Source organism: Canis lupus, chromosome 24 (assembly GCF_011100685.1).
Source record: "Canis lupus familiaris isolate Mischka breed German Shepherd chromosome 24, alternate assembly UU_Cfam_GSD_1.0, whole genome shotgun sequence".
Lineage (NCBI taxonomy): Eukaryota > Metazoa > Chordata > Mammalia > Carnivora > Canidae > Canis > Canis lupus.
In genome coordinates this window covers 31,207,730-31,223,030 of record NC_049245.1, presented here as the reverse complement: position 1 = coordinate 31,223,030, position 15,301 = coordinate 31,207,730, and the positions used below count along the sequence as shown (strand labels likewise).

At 43.2% G+C, this 15,301-nt stretch overlaps 1 protein-coding gene and 1 pseudogene across 2 annotated transcripts in view; one reads left to right on the top strand and one right to left on the bottom strand.

The window, feature by feature from the left end:
- PTPRT (protein tyrosine phosphatase receptor type T) overlaps nucleotides 1-15,301 on the top strand; it is a 1,032,653-nt gene that overhangs the window by 423,378 nt on the left and 593,974 nt on the right. The window lies entirely within an intron of this gene.
- Nucleotides 4,416-5,193, bottom strand: LOC100686826 (annotated as a pseudogene).

Below are 15,301 nucleotides of genomic sequence, written 5' to 3'. Positions count from 1 at the left end.
GTACATCTTAACTGTTGAGAAACCTCACTGGGTTTTCCAATCAGGAACATGTGCAATTACATTTCCTTTCCTTCAGGGGTATCAAAGGAGGAGAGGAAATTCATGGCCCCATTTTAAGAGGACATAAAGGCCTCTAAGCCGGGAAGAGCTCCATAGGAACGATGCCCTTGGAGATCAGTTCTTTAAAAAGAAATGTTAATACCTTGGGAGGATTGCTACATTAAACCTGTTTGTCCTTTGGTATATGTGACTTTAATCAGATTGCTTTCCTGATTAAGATCTAGAAGAGGTTTTAGGCAAGGCCTTTTTTTAAGCTTTGTTATTACTTATATGTGTTTTTCTTCAATGAAAAATGATAGCAATTTTGCTGAGACCATCAATGTGCCCCACCGAATAGGCCAAGGTATATCTTGGTAGCAGGGCAAGCTTTCAAATTCACTTCTCGTTTTATTGCATATATGACTACAAAGGTGAGTTTTAAACCTTTTCCTTCATATTATACCACCACATTAAGAAATAAAGAGACGGATTTTAAGACTAGCTTCTCTTAGTAAATGATAATGTATGTGCTAGAACATTTGAATTCATGATTCTTTGGTGGAGACCCCTCTGTCCTGCCCTGTGGTCGTATCTGTGTTATGCTGAGTCCCATCTATGCAAACATCCATCGATAGTTTGTTGACAGTTTCTTCACCAGGTATCTTTTTTAAAGTAATTCCAAACTAATGCCTTTGTGTAGGTATCGCTGTCATATAATATATGGACTAAATATACAAAATGGCCAGATGTTAATTCCCTTATTTGCTTACCACTGCAAAATAAAAAGCACGGGGCTTACCAAGTGTTCGAACATGTCTTTAAGTGCATTAAAATGTCTCCTTTGAGGGCATTCTGCAGTTAAAATAGGCTGCCTCCTTTTATTTTTATCTCAGATAGTTTCCACCAAGCTTTCCTCAGTCTTCTCCTGGTTTGTGTGCTTTAATTTCAAAGGTGATTCTGAAACCGATCTTGAAGGAAGCTTTCAGCATTGTGTGTGTGTGCATTTGATTGTGCCTCTTTATATTACTTGTAGCCAAGACTTTCATGTTTAGTCACATCTAATATTCTTCCATATAAAGATTTTATTTATTTATTCAGGAGAGACACAGAGGCAGAGACACAGGCAGAGGGAGAAGCAGGCTCTCCATAGAGAGCCCTATGTGGGACTCGATCCTGGGACTCCAGGATCACGCCCTGAGCCCAAGGCAGACACCCGCTGAACCACCCAGGCATACCTTCCTCCACCTTTTAAAATTATTTATGGAATATGTATGTATAGTGTATTAGTCACATCTTACCCCCAAATGTGGTATCTTAAACCAGCAAGGATTTATTGTCTTGAAGACATGGGTTAGAGATTGTGGTGCTGCGTGATGGGGTGATTCTGGCTTGGAGGCTTTCAGAGGCTGAGTCTAGTCCACAGGAAGATCTGCTCCCAAGTTCGCACACTTACATGGCTGTTAGCAGCTTTCAGAAGATCCTCTTAAAAAATGACTCCCATGGCTATTGGCCTCAGAGCATCACTAGCTGTTGGCTGAAGATATCATTTCTTTGAGAATCTGTGGCTCTCCATAAGACAACTCACAACAGGATAGATAGGGGAGGGGGGAGGGAGGGAGGAAGGAAGAGGAGAGAAGAGGCAGGAAGGAAAGGGAAAGAGAAGGAGTAAAAGAGGAGAGAGTGGGGAGATGGGAAGGAGAGAGAGGGGAAGAGGGAGGGGAGGGAAAGGAGGAAGAGAAGGGGAGGAGGGAGTGCCGACGTGCACAGGGAGAGAGGTAGAGGGCAAGAAAGGTGGTAGTGTTTCTGTGACCTAATCTCATGTAATAGCATCATGTCACTTTTGCTATCTTCCTTTTGTTAGAAGTTAACAAGAGTTCTTTTCTTTCTTTCTTTCTTTCTTTCTTTCTTTCTTTCTTTCTTTCTTTCTTTCTTTCTTTCTTTCTTTCTTTCTTTTCTTTCTTTTCTTTTCTTTTCTTTTCTTTTCTTTTCTTTTCTTTTCTTTTCTTTTCTTTTCTTCTTCCTTCCTTCCTTCCTTCCTTCCTTCCTTCCTTCCTTCCTTCCTTCCTTCCTTCCTTCCTTCCTTCCTTCTTGATTTTATTTATTCATGAGCGACACAGAGAGAGAGAGAGAGAGAGGCAGATACACAGGCAGAGGGAGAAGCAGGCTCCATCTCCATGCAGGGAGCCTGATGTGGGACTTGATCCCAGGCCTCCAGGATCACACCCTGGGCTGAAGGTGGTGCTTAACCTCTGAGCCACCCAGGCTGCCCTTCTTCTTCTTCTTTTTTTTTTTTTTTTTTTTTTAAGATTTTATCTTCTAGCCTACTTTCAAGGAGTCAGGGTCACACAAGAGCACAGAATACCAGAAGAGTGAAGCATTAGGGGCTGTTTTAGAGACTATCCATTGTAATTGGGGGTCTTCAAACATCACCAAAAAGTGATGGTCGTTTGCAGATATGGTTCAAGATCTTTTGGCATACTAGATACCAAGTTTTTGCTCTTTGCAGCTCTATAATAAAAAAAAAGTCTCATGTTAAATATGAGTATATCTTACGTGTTCCAGATTGACAGCTGCTTAATAATGAACCACTGATTGAATTTGAGGTAACACTGCCATCTTCTTCCCTGTCAAGTCCACTGAAGAGATTCTGAAGGACAGTGTCGGGTTGGATACATGCCTCTCAGGTTGTAGGTTCTGAATTTTACTGTCTTACATCTTTTTAATAGTTTGGAGCATATGCTTCCTATTTCCCATTTTTAAGCAACTATCCATCATCCTGATTGAAAACATAATTTTAAAAGTATTATGCTTCTAAAAAATAAATGAAGAGTGCCACTAAAACTTGCAAAACAAAACAGACATATTTTTCAGCATTTCTGTGTTACTGAAAAATGCTCTATAGCAGGAAATAGAACCAAATAGAGTTATATGTTTGCCAACTGAATGTTTGATTGAACACGATTTTTTTCAGGAACCTGAACTGATTTGTGAGTACTGATGAATTTGAGTATAGTAAAAAGTAAAAAAAAAAAAAAAATGCACACAGACTTAACACAGAAGGCATGATTTATAACTAGGAAAATGGATGAATTGAACCTTGTCAAAATTAAAACTTTTGCTCTGTGAAAGCTCATGTGAAGAGAATGAAAAGACAGGCTATAGAGTGGGAACAAATATTCATAACCACATATGTGACAAAGGACTAGTATCTAGAGTATATAAAGAGTTCTTAAAACTCAACACTCAATAGCAGAAAAACAACAACAAAACCAACCAAACAAACAACAGTAATTCAATTAGAAAATAGGTAAAAGTTATGAGCAGACATTTCATTGAAGAGGATATACAGATGGCAGATAAATACACGAAAGGATGTTTAATACCAGTAGTCATTAGGGGAGTGCAAATTTAAAACCACAATGAGGTGTCACTACATACCAGAATGGCTAAAACAAAATGATAACACCAAGTTTTAGTGAGGATGCAGAGAACTCCGATCACTCATTCATTGATGGTGGGAATTATAAGATAGTATGGCCCTCTGGAATGCAGTTTAGCAGCTCCATATTCCGCAGGATCTAGCAGTTGCACTCCTGGACATTTATTCCAGAGAGAGGAAAACTCTTAGTTACACAAAATCTGTATAACCGCAGTTGTCCATAGAAGCTTTGTTTTGTAGTAGCTAAAAACTGAAACAGCCTAGATGTTTCCTTACCACGTGAATAGAATGGTTATACCATGGTACCTCGTACCATGGAATCCTACTCAGCAATAAAAAATGGATTATGGCTTTGTGCCACCACCTAGTTGTATTTTCAGGGAATTATACTGAGTGAAAGAAGCCAGTCCTCAGATATTATTGTCATTTTTTAAATGTCAAAATTTTATTTTATTTTATTTTATTTTATTTTATTTTATTTTATTTTATTTATTTTATTTATTTTATTTATTTATTTTTTAAATGTCAAAATTTTAGAAATGGAGAATGGACTCCTGATTCCCTGGGGTTGAGGATGGGGTGGGGAGAGTGAGGAGGGAGATGGGTATGGTTATAAAGGAACAACATGAGGGCTCCCTGTAGTGGTGGAAATGTGCCATGTCTTGACTTAATCGGTGTCAACATCTTGGTTGTGATATTGCATGATAGATTTTTTTTTGATGAGTGACTTTATTTTTTATACTTAAAGACTGATGAAAAACCATTGCTAATCCTATTAAAAAAATCCAACATCTCAATTGGAAAAGATCACTGTATTTACTTATTAAATATCATTTAAGTTTTTTATGACATAATGTGTAAACACCTAGCATATATATATATTTTCAGTTTGGTGGGTTCAAGACTGAGTGTACAAGTTATAAGCATCAGGGCTATATTACAAATTAGCGTAGTCATCATTGTCATCATCATCATCTTCATCATCATCTTCATCTTGTTTTCTTTTTAATGCATCTGATGCTTCATTGGCAGTATTTGGTGATGACCACCATGTTAGTGGTAATAAGCTTGTTTTGGGACCCAATTAATGATGGATTAATCAGAATATTCTGAATGGCAATATTGCAGGAATTGATGCTTTTACAGCTGGGGACTATGAGGTAGGCATCTGTACTGTAAACCTTTGCCCTGTGAGGGACATTGGAGTCCCTACTTCAGGTGACACAGACATGGTTTGTGGGGTTGGTGTGCCAAGTGTGGGAGTACTTGGCTTGCTAGTAACTGAGCCAACACTTAACCACAGAGCCATTATTCTTTCCACAGAAGTAGATGCCTTTTTTGGTAAAAACTTAAGTCTATAGTTTGGAGCAAACAGTATATATCAGGTGGTAATCTAGGGCCTGAATATGGCTCAATTATTGCCTTGCAGTATCTAATAAAAAAAATCTTTTGGGGGAGGAGATTTAAAAGACTGATCAGCACAACACGGGATTACCAGTTGCACGTCATCTGCATCAGCAGTAGTTTTCTTAGCATGGCTTGAATAAATTTTTGTATCATCTAAAATTGTAGTCACATATCAGAAGGCAAACTCCAACATCTGATTTATAACTCTTGGCTCATATTCTGTAAACCCCGTATCTTTTCAGGATTTGTACTATCATCTGTGCATCTTTCAGCATGTTCTTGGGAGAAGCCATCTTGCCAGACTCCATGGTTGGACTTCTCGAGCCAAATCACCCACATGAATGTATTTCAGTCCTGATCTTGATGCAAGTTCTTTGCCTAGCATGCTTTTGCAACCCTTGTATATCTGGGAGCAGGATATTTGGAAGCAACAGGATCCTCACCCTTGCATGATAGTTTTTTTTTTTAATTTATTTATTTACTTTAGGGACGGGGCGGGGAGAGAGTGGGTAAACAGGCAAGCAAGTTGGCAGGGAGGGGCAGAGAGGGAAGGGAAAAGAATCTTAAGCAAGCTCCGCATTGAACACGGAGCCTGATGCAAAGTTTAATCTCATGACCCTGAGATCATGACCTGAGCCTAAACCAAGAGTCATATGCTTAACTGACTGAGCCACCCAGGCATGTATGTCCCTTGCACATGAAGCTATCATTGAGGAAGCTTAGTAAAAGATACTTAGGATCTATTTTTTCTTAGAGCTGGTATAAGTCTATAATTATCCAAAATAGTTAATAAAAAAATTAATATTGATGTTTAAAGTGGCAACCTGGGTTCTCAACCTGAACCAAGGGGGCCTTTCTGGGCAGGGATGAGCAGCCCCTCTTCTGAGGTAGAGTGCTCTGTTCAAGATTTCTTATACTACTGGGTTTTCTATAATATCAAGCTACCAATTCTTATGACTCCTCTCTACTCTCAAAATATTCTTCACTCCAAGCTTTAATGAAAAAAAAAATCAGATTGCCTGACAGCAGAAGAGGATTCTTCTTTTGACTTTTGAGTTGACTCATTCATTCAACAAATACTTATGAAGTAAGTATTTACTGTGCACCAAGGATCAAGGCAGGTACTGTGAATAAGGTAGTGATAAATATATAAGTGGTCTCTGCCCTTGTGGTGATTACATTCTAGTGGGGAAGACTGGCATGAGCAGTCACACAAAATGTAACTGCTCTGAAGAATCCTGTCTGAGAGCATGGGGAGGGAGGTCAGGAAGTAAGGTTTGAGCTGAGCTGTGGAGAGTGAACTAGGTGAACAGGAAGAAGAGAAAACAGTATGGGCAAAGGCCCTGAGGTAGAGAGGATCACAACACGTTAGGAATATTTGAAAACAGATCTGTGTGTCTGGAGCCTACGAGAAGACCAGTAGCAGGAGATGAAGCTGAAGAAGCAGGCAGGGGCCCTATCACTCATGGCACTCATGGTGTTTGAGGCCACGTGATGGAATGTAGTTGGTACTTTAGGAAGATCAGGGTAATATGGGCTACAAGGTGGAGAATAGATCTGAAGAGGGTAGAAGTAGAAGCAGGGTTAGAAAGGCCTATGCATATTGTGCGAATGGATGATTTAAAGCTATTTCCTTTTTGTTGATTGAAATATAACGTACAGGATGGCAAAGTACATTGACTTTAATATATGAAAGTGTGTTAAACTTGTTTTTGATTTTCATAATTTGAGATTCTGTGGGATTTTTTCCATACATAATCGTATCATCTATGAATAATGAGAGCTTTATTACTTCCTTCCCAATCCTTGTGTTTTTTAGGCCTTTTTCTTGCCCCATTGCAGTGGCTCAGGCATCCAGGAAAACTAGACTAGGGGGAAAGTATTGATTGTGATGTTAGACTCTGCTTTGGTTTCTTGCTATCAGATTAAAGAATTTGCCCTTCTTAGTTTGTTAAAAGTTGTGGCATGGTTAGATACCGACTTTCATCAAATGCTTCGTTGGCATTTCCTGGGATTGTTGAATGATTTTTATCTTTCAGTCTGTTAATATGATGAGTTATACTGGTTAATTTTCTAATATTAAACTGTTCTTGCAGTCCTGGAATAAACCCAGTGTGGTCACGATCTATTACTCATTTTATGTATCACTGGATTTGGTTTGCTAATATACTGTGTAGACTTTTTATCTCTCTGTTTATGAGAGAGATTGGCCTAGAAATTTCTTTTCTTGTGATATCTTTGTAAGGTCTTGGCATGACAGTTATCCTAGGCTTGTCAAATGAGTTTGGAAGTATCTCTTCTGTATTCTGTGAAAGAATTTGTGTAAAGATGGTATTCCCTTGAAACCTTTTATGCATGTAAAAACTCAAGCTTATTTTACCTTCTATCTTCAAGTAGAGTTTTGTCCCAGGAAGGCATTCTGTCTAAAAATTCTGTCACTTTGTCGATACCCTCAGAGGTTGCTCTGTGTCTTTTTGGGTTAACCTCTGTCTGTGCTTAAGATGTACATGATGAAGGTACCTAGTGGTATCTAGAAGAGTGTCTGAAATGTGATACCCAGGAAATATGCCGCCTTCTCCCTCATATTCTCTCCCTGCCACAGAAGTACCTGGCTGCAGTGGGCTGTGGTGGGTGCCAACATGAAGCCACCCATCCTGTTCTCAGAGCCTGGTGTCCACCTGTCTGAGTCAGAAATGTGGCCTCTGGTCTATGAGAGGACAGAGACCCATGGACCTTGCTGTGTTCTGTTGTTCCTAAGTCCTTTCCCAGTGGGCTGCAGTGTAGGCCTGATGCTAACTCTGTCTTCATGCTGGCTGGCAGACTGCAGAGGCAGCCCCTGGTGGAGCCATGGGTGGGGCTGGGGGGGGGTGTGTGGAAGAGGCCATTTTTTCAGTTCCTTTATATAAAGGGGGCATCATTCACCTCTTAAACTCTCTGCACAAACTGTTTAGGCTGTTGTGGGCAAGCTTCCTAATCCATCTGGACACCTTCTCCTGATACTTTCCAGCACTGGATATTTGTAGTCACTTGGGCCTTTTGAGCAGCTTAGAAACACAGCCCTCAACACCCCCCCCCCCCCCCCCCCCCCCCCCCCCCCCCCCCATACCCGGATATGCTGAGGAGAGAAATTTGCAAAATAACAATATCTCTAAAGCCCCAGCTCCCTTCCTGTGCTCTTTCACTGCGGTTGGTAGCATAGCAACTGATGGAGCTGCCTGGACTCTGGTTGCCCTGAATTGCATCTTCCCTGCCTCCCTCCCTCCCTTCCTCCCCAGAACCTCCTTTCCCTTTACTCCTGCTTTTCTCAGACGTGTTCTGTCAAGACAGCTGCTATGTTCTCCCCCTGGTCCTTGCTGTGTGGCCTGACCTGGTGGGAGATGAGCGGCTCCCTCATGCTTAGAGCTGAAATTGATTTCATTACATGTGCTACAGGAGCCCCAGATGCCCTAGTGCTCCCCAGATGCTCAGAGAGGAGATCACGGGAGGCTTGAGGAATGGTGGAATGACCCTTAATGCAGGGGGCTATGGGATGGGGAGAGGGACAAGAGCCGGAGGGTGTGAGGGGTGGGAGGAGGGAATAACTGACACTTATCTGAGGCCTGTCATGCTATAGATATCTGCATTTGGTCTTCACAAGGACCCAGTGAGATAGGATCCATTACTCTGGTTTTATACATGGAAAAACTGAGGTTCAGGGAAATTAATTAAATTGCCCAAAGTCATAAAAATAAGTGATAGAGGTTATAGGCCAAACTCTCTGTCTGACTGCCCATTACAAGGGAAAATGAATATGAAAATGCAGAGAGATGGAGTCCAGAGTACTGGGCCTTGTGTGCAGAAGCCAGTACAGTGCCCTGGGATGCTGGGCAGGGGGTCTGAGATGGATATTTCATATCTACACCAGGCAGGCATTGTGGAAGTCTGGGCTCTGCAGGTGTGCATGTGCCCAGGACTCACCTGGCCTGTTGGATCCTAATCTTGTGCTTGTACTGGTCCCTTTGCTGCGCCTTCGATCCAATCAGTGATCAAGTCCTGGCCTGTGCCCTAAACCTGAGTCTAGTCCTCTTCCTCTCCAGCCCCGTGGCCATTACCTTGGTCCAGACATCCGTCATCTCCCTCTCAGTGATGGACATGACGTCCCCTGACTCAGATGCCTCTCCTTCAGCTTCATTCTTCACCCTACATTCAGGAGTAATCCAGAAAGAACAGGTGCCTATATCACACCACTCCTTACAAAGTCTCAGGCCAAAGCCCTGACTCCTCAAGAAGACCTTTCCTTGTCTGGTCCCTGTTGACTTTTACATTTCTCCCTCCCCAATCTTATGCTCCAGCGGGCTGTGCCATTCTAGAATGACACAGGCTCTTCTCATCTGTCTGAAGGCTCCTCCTCCCCAGATGCCGGTTAGACTCTCTTCTTCTTTTATGATTTCATGATCTGATTTCTCCAGGATGTCTTCCCTCATTTCCTCCATCTGATTTCCTACTCAAAGAACTTCCCTAGGGCTGCTGTAACTAATTACCACAGACTCAGTGGCTTAAAACATAAAAATTCATTATCTTACAAATATGGAGGTCAACAGTCTACAGTGGGGCAGCAGGGCTACATTTCCTTGGGCTCCAGGGGACAGTCTGTTCCCTTGCCTTCTGCAGTTTGTAGAGGCTACTTGTATTCCTTGCTGGTGGCCCCTTCCTCTGTGTTCAAAACTAGCTGTGCAGCATCTCTCAGCCCCTCTCTGGCTCTGATTCTTCTGCCTTCCTCTCTCACTTACATGGGTCCTTCTGATTACATTCGGTCCGTTCAAGACTTCGTCACGTCTTCAGAGTTGTTTTTGCCATGTAAAGCTGGGGGATTAGGGCGTGGGCATCTTCTGAGGGCCACTCTTCTGTGTACCACACTCCTCTCTGTGTCCCCTGAACCCTGGCCTGCTGCTGTCCAGCCTTTGTCACAGCATTTTGCCCCTTATCGATTCCTGTGTCTCTCTCACTCGCTGTGGCCTCTTTGGTTCTTCCAGGGTAGAGACAGTTATTGGCTTTGACTCCCTATCTTCCGAGCATAGAATCAGCCCTCAGTATTTGTTCTTGAACAACAACAACAAAAAATTACCTCCCTGGCTCTTATCTGCTCACCTCCCTTCTGCTGACCCCAGTGTTAGGAGCAATGGGCCGGTTAGGTGCATCGGTGGGACTCGCAGACCAGAGCAAGGCATCCCAGGTGTCCAAAAGCCACCAGGTCATAGCTGCATGATCTTGGACAAGATTCTCAACCTCTGTGCCTTCGTTTGCTCGCATGCGAAGTTGAGATTATTCTACGATCTTCTTCTCTCAGTCAGGATCCAGGAAGGAAATCCCAAAGGAAAGGTGGAATGACCACCATTAGGTGGTCAGAGAGTAGATACTTCAGAGAGTTTTATTGAAGGGAGTTACACAAGTGTTGGGAGGTTGCCAGAACACACATGGGGCACTAAGGTAGCCAGGAATTGCAGGAAGCATCTATCACACCCAGGGCCTGTGGTAACCCAAAGGAATAGGAGTGTGGAGGACAAGCCCTGCTGGGTGATGCTGGGCCCTCTGAAGAGGGAGGCCATGGATGGTAATGCTTCTGCAGGGTCAGATGGGAGATTTCCCAGCATTTTCTTCCCTCTTCCACCTTTCTGATCTCTGCAGAGAGCCTCCACTGGTAGGACTGAGCCAAGGCTGGCAAGGGAACCCGAGGTAAAGTTTCTAGAATCCCTGTCCCAGAGTCACAGATCCAGTTATAACAGGGTGGGCTTGGATCCAGAAGACCAGAGGTATATAACTAAGGTTTACAGATGGTTTCCTTGTCTGTAAAATGGATACTATGATAGTGCTTACTTCAGGGTGTGATAGGAGGAGTAAAGGAGTCTGCATGTGGTAAATCCTGGGGTAGAGCCTGCATTTGCCCTCGTCCACTGGGGTTGAGAGAGCATTTGCCCTTGTCCACTGTTCATCCTGCACGTGTTACTGATTGGATGTCTCTGGAACTCAGAGATTCAAACTGGCCAGAGCCCGAGTTCCTTCCACTCAATTCTCTATAGCCTGCCTGCTGGATGGGGTTGGGGCAGGAGAGGCAGACGGTGCCTGTGCACAGACCTGTGCTATTCCAGGACCAGATGTTTCTGCAGTGCTCTGATTCTGATTCTGACCAGAATCCTGGCTCTCCTGGGCCCCTCCCTCGGAGAAAGAGACTCCCGATTCATACTTTCTTAGGACTCTTGATTAGCAGGCAAGGAAAGAGAGGCTCTTCTAGAACGATTACTTTGTTCTTAATTCTGGGAAGTGGCCCAGCAAAGAGTAATCTCCAAACTATCGAGGCGCTGGGGGAAGAAAGAGGAGCCAGGAGCAGACAGAGTGTTACAGATCATGAAATCTCGCCTGGTGCTAGGTCATTACTGAATTATGCATTTTTTTAAATGACTGCATTGGTTGTAATATGACTGTGTTAAGTAGACCGTAATACTCCTAAATGTATTTGCTTGTGAAAATACTGGCAGGAGTATACTCTGACATCACTGTGGCCCCTTTTTATCCTGACACAGGAAAGGGAATGCATTTAATAGAATCCTTGTGTCTCTGGATGGGGGCAGGGGCACAAAATAAGGGCACCAGCTGGGTTTCCCACCAACTACTGGTTGGGAAGATGTAGACAATAGTGGAACACAGCACACTTGTGACGAACTAGGGCTGTCCTGAGACTGTTGCTTCTACTACCTCATGTGATCCTAATGGCAAACGCATATGAGGGAGGTGTTGTCATCCCCATTTTTCAGATGAGGAAACTGAGCCAAGGAGAAGTTACCTAACTTTCCTAATATCTTACTTTGGATTTCTCCAAAAGCAGACTCTGAGACAACTGTTTGCAAGTAATTTTTTTGGAATTTGAAGAGAACACTGGTAAAGGGAAGGCGAAGTGAGGCAGGAAAGGAAGGAAGACTTCTAAAGGGCACGTGAACCACAGCTGGTAGTTTCGGGCCGGGGGATGGTATCTGATGCTCAGCCTCTCACTAGAGATCCTTTGAAAGACTAAATAAAACAGGCCCATTGTCCCACCGAGGATCCAGGAAACTGGGATGTTTATCTATCAACTCTCCTTCATCACTGGGAGAATTGTTACTGGGAGCTGGGAGCGGTAATATCCTGGCTTGCCATCGAAGTCTGGCAGCTGTAGAAAGCTACTGGACAGGGAGATGTAGGTGCTGGAGGTAGGAAGTCATCAATGCATGGCAGTATTATCCACTGAAACTACAAGTGACCTCTAGGAAAGTCTAGAGAACATGGTCTGGGTGCCACCAGAATCTGCTGTATACGGCCAAAAGGTGGGTCTGCCATAGAAAGAAGTTGCTTAGATTTCTAAGAAATACTATGGCAGAAAAGGGAAGAATAATGTTCACGGATGGTTCATCTCCTTAAATACCACACTGGGGGGGATCCCTGGGTGGCTCAGCAGTAGAGCATCTGCCTTCAGCCCAGGGCATGATCCTGGAGTTCTAAGATCGGGTCCCACATCAGGCTCCCTGCGGGGAGCCTGCTTCTCCCTCTGCCTGTGTCTCTGCCTCTCTCTGTGTCGCTGATGAATAAATAAATAAAATATTAAAAAAAACACATTGGGGAGGGAAGAACTGCTGGGGTGCTATGGCTCCAGGATGAAGCCCACTGTGGAGAGGGCCCTGTGATAGGGTCTAGGGACACAGGTAGAGATGGCTTGGTGTTTGTTCTTCAGACAGATCCACCAGCATGTGGTCATGAACTGTACAAGTTCTGTGATGAATTTGTGCCTGGGAGCACTGAGTGGCCTGTCCACTACAGAGGACACTGTTGATATGCACAGTCCATGTCTCCTTCCCCTGGCCGGCACCCATCCCCTAGTTGCCATGAGTATGGCTGCTAGTGGCTCACAATTGCCCCTTGTACTGGATTGAATATTGATTGTTTCCCCCTCCCGCCAAATTCATGTTTCTCCTAGAGCCTCAGAACATGACCATATTTGGAAATAAGGAGGATTTTTGCAGATGTAATTTATTGAGTTGAAATGATGTCATACTGGAGTAGGGTAGGTGCTCATCTAGTATGTGATTGGAATCCTTATCAGAAGAGGGACATTTGGACATAGACACACAGACATACAGGGGAGAAGGCCACTGATGACAGAGGGAGAAATCAGATAGACACACCTCTAATCCAAGGAAGATCAAGGATTCTTAGCAAGCACCAGAAGCTAAAAGTGGAAGGAAGGATTCTTTTCTGGAGGTTTTGGTAGGGGTAGGGAGGTGGGGGGAGGGGGGGCATGTCCCTTCTGGCACCTCGATTTCAGACTTCTCACTTCTAGAACTGTGAGACCATAAATTTCTGTGGCTTTAAGCCACCCAGTTTGTAGTATCTTGATACAGAAGCCCTAGGAAACTATTACACTCTTCCCGGAGTAACTCCTCAGCCACGTGGATGCTCTTTGGCTGAGGAACAATGCCTGCACCCCTTGAGCAGCCTCTACCCAATTAATGACACAAGGGTACAAACAGCTGACACCCTTGCCTCAATGGGAGATGAGTGAGGTGGTGCACTTTGTGCTCCAGAGCTCCTTTGGGATCAGACTGATCTAGTCTGCAGCCCATATTACATCCATCCTTAGCTTCCTGACCTTTGTCCTACCATTACTCCTCCTCAGAATTCCTCCAGTCACTTGCCCAGAATCCTTGTCTCAAGTTTTGTTTCTTGGGACCCTGAGCTGAGACACCCATTGAGCCCAGAGAACAGAGAGCCTTGAGGTAATATCCAGGAGGGCATCCCAGAGGAGAACACACTCTTAAAGACAAGAAATATGAGTCACCTGGAGAAGGGGAACAGTGAAAGACTATTCCAGAGAAATTTTGTGTGTCCATAAGACCAACCCTTTTAGTATATCAATCCCTCCATCCTTGAGTCATGATTTTGATTCACCTCAAGGTGGACTGGGGTCGGTCTTCCTTAGAGAAAAAATTACTTGGAAGACAGACTCCAGTTCTGTCACTAAGAACAGTGACAGGTGGATCCAATTTTGCAGTACATATTAGCTGCCACTGCAGTCATTTGGGATTATTATTACGATTTTCATCAACTTCACCAATATATCACAGTGTTTCAAATTAAGATGCTGAAGTCTAAGAATTGTTTGCTTTGTTTTTTTTTGTTTTGTTTTGTTTTGACAGAGATGTGTTTTTAAAACTCTTGATGCTTATAGGAACTTTCCAGTCTTTCAAAATACTATCAGTTGGTGCTTAATTTTAAGTCTCATCATTGATTTTGCCTGAAGCCCACCATGTTATTCATACTCTGCAAACTCAGATCTTCACTTATTTCAAAGAAATTTTCTTTGGCTACGTCTTTGATTATTGTTCTGTTCTACTTATTTCATGTCTTTTCCCCAAGCATTTCCAGTTCTTAGCATGATACCCATTCACTCTTCTTTGTAACATTCTCCTCCTTGCTCTCTTTCATTTCTTTGCAACCCCAACCTCTTATTTTGGGAAAATTTATCAAATATTTTCTTTGCATAAGACATCCAATATTTATTGAACATTGACCCTATGTTCAACTGGGGCACAAAGTTCTAATTCTGGTAGGCATGTACTGGTAAATTAGTGCTGTGTCTACTTGGATCTGTTCAGGGACCTCATGGGTCCACACAAGGGAGGAAGAAGTGGAATTTCTCCTGTTGACAATTCACAGTCAAGATAGAGTTAGTGAACATATGCACATAGCATCTCTATAGTCCTTGGTAGAGCCTTTAGATCCCTCTCTAATTAAAATTCTAAAATAGACTTTAATTCTAAAAATGAAAAAGTGGGGAGCCTGGAAGATTGAGTGGTTTGTCCAGGGTCACAGAGCTGGTTGGTGGTAACGTCAGGGCAAAGAAAGATTTGGACCCTGACTCCAAGCTAGTTTCCCGTTTTCCTTTTTGATCCTTAATTCGTTATTTTATGAAATGGTCTTGCATGCCACTCAGTGGAATATCTAAGGAGGGTGATGCTTTGAGCACCCACTGTGTCATGCAGCTGAGTAGTCCTGAAGCAGAATGGAAAAGAAAAAATGGGCCTGATTTGGTTAAAAGTAAAAGGAAAGATGTTCTAATCAGGAGAAATGGCTGTGCAAAAGTATGGAAGTAGGAATGATAAAAGAGTGTGAGGGTCTGTGTGTATGTTGGTGGGTAGGGTGGCCTGGGGGCACTATTTACTGACTCATGGGTAGGTAAATAGTGATGTGATCAGAAAGATGATCAGATACGGGGTGGAGGGTGGTGGAAAGTGTCAGAGGCCAGGTTCTGTCCACCTAAAACATGTGGAGGCTTACTTCATGTCCTATAGCAATATTTAGTTTTTCTCAAAAGGTTTGATTTCTGTCTAGAGCAGACAATACATACGCACA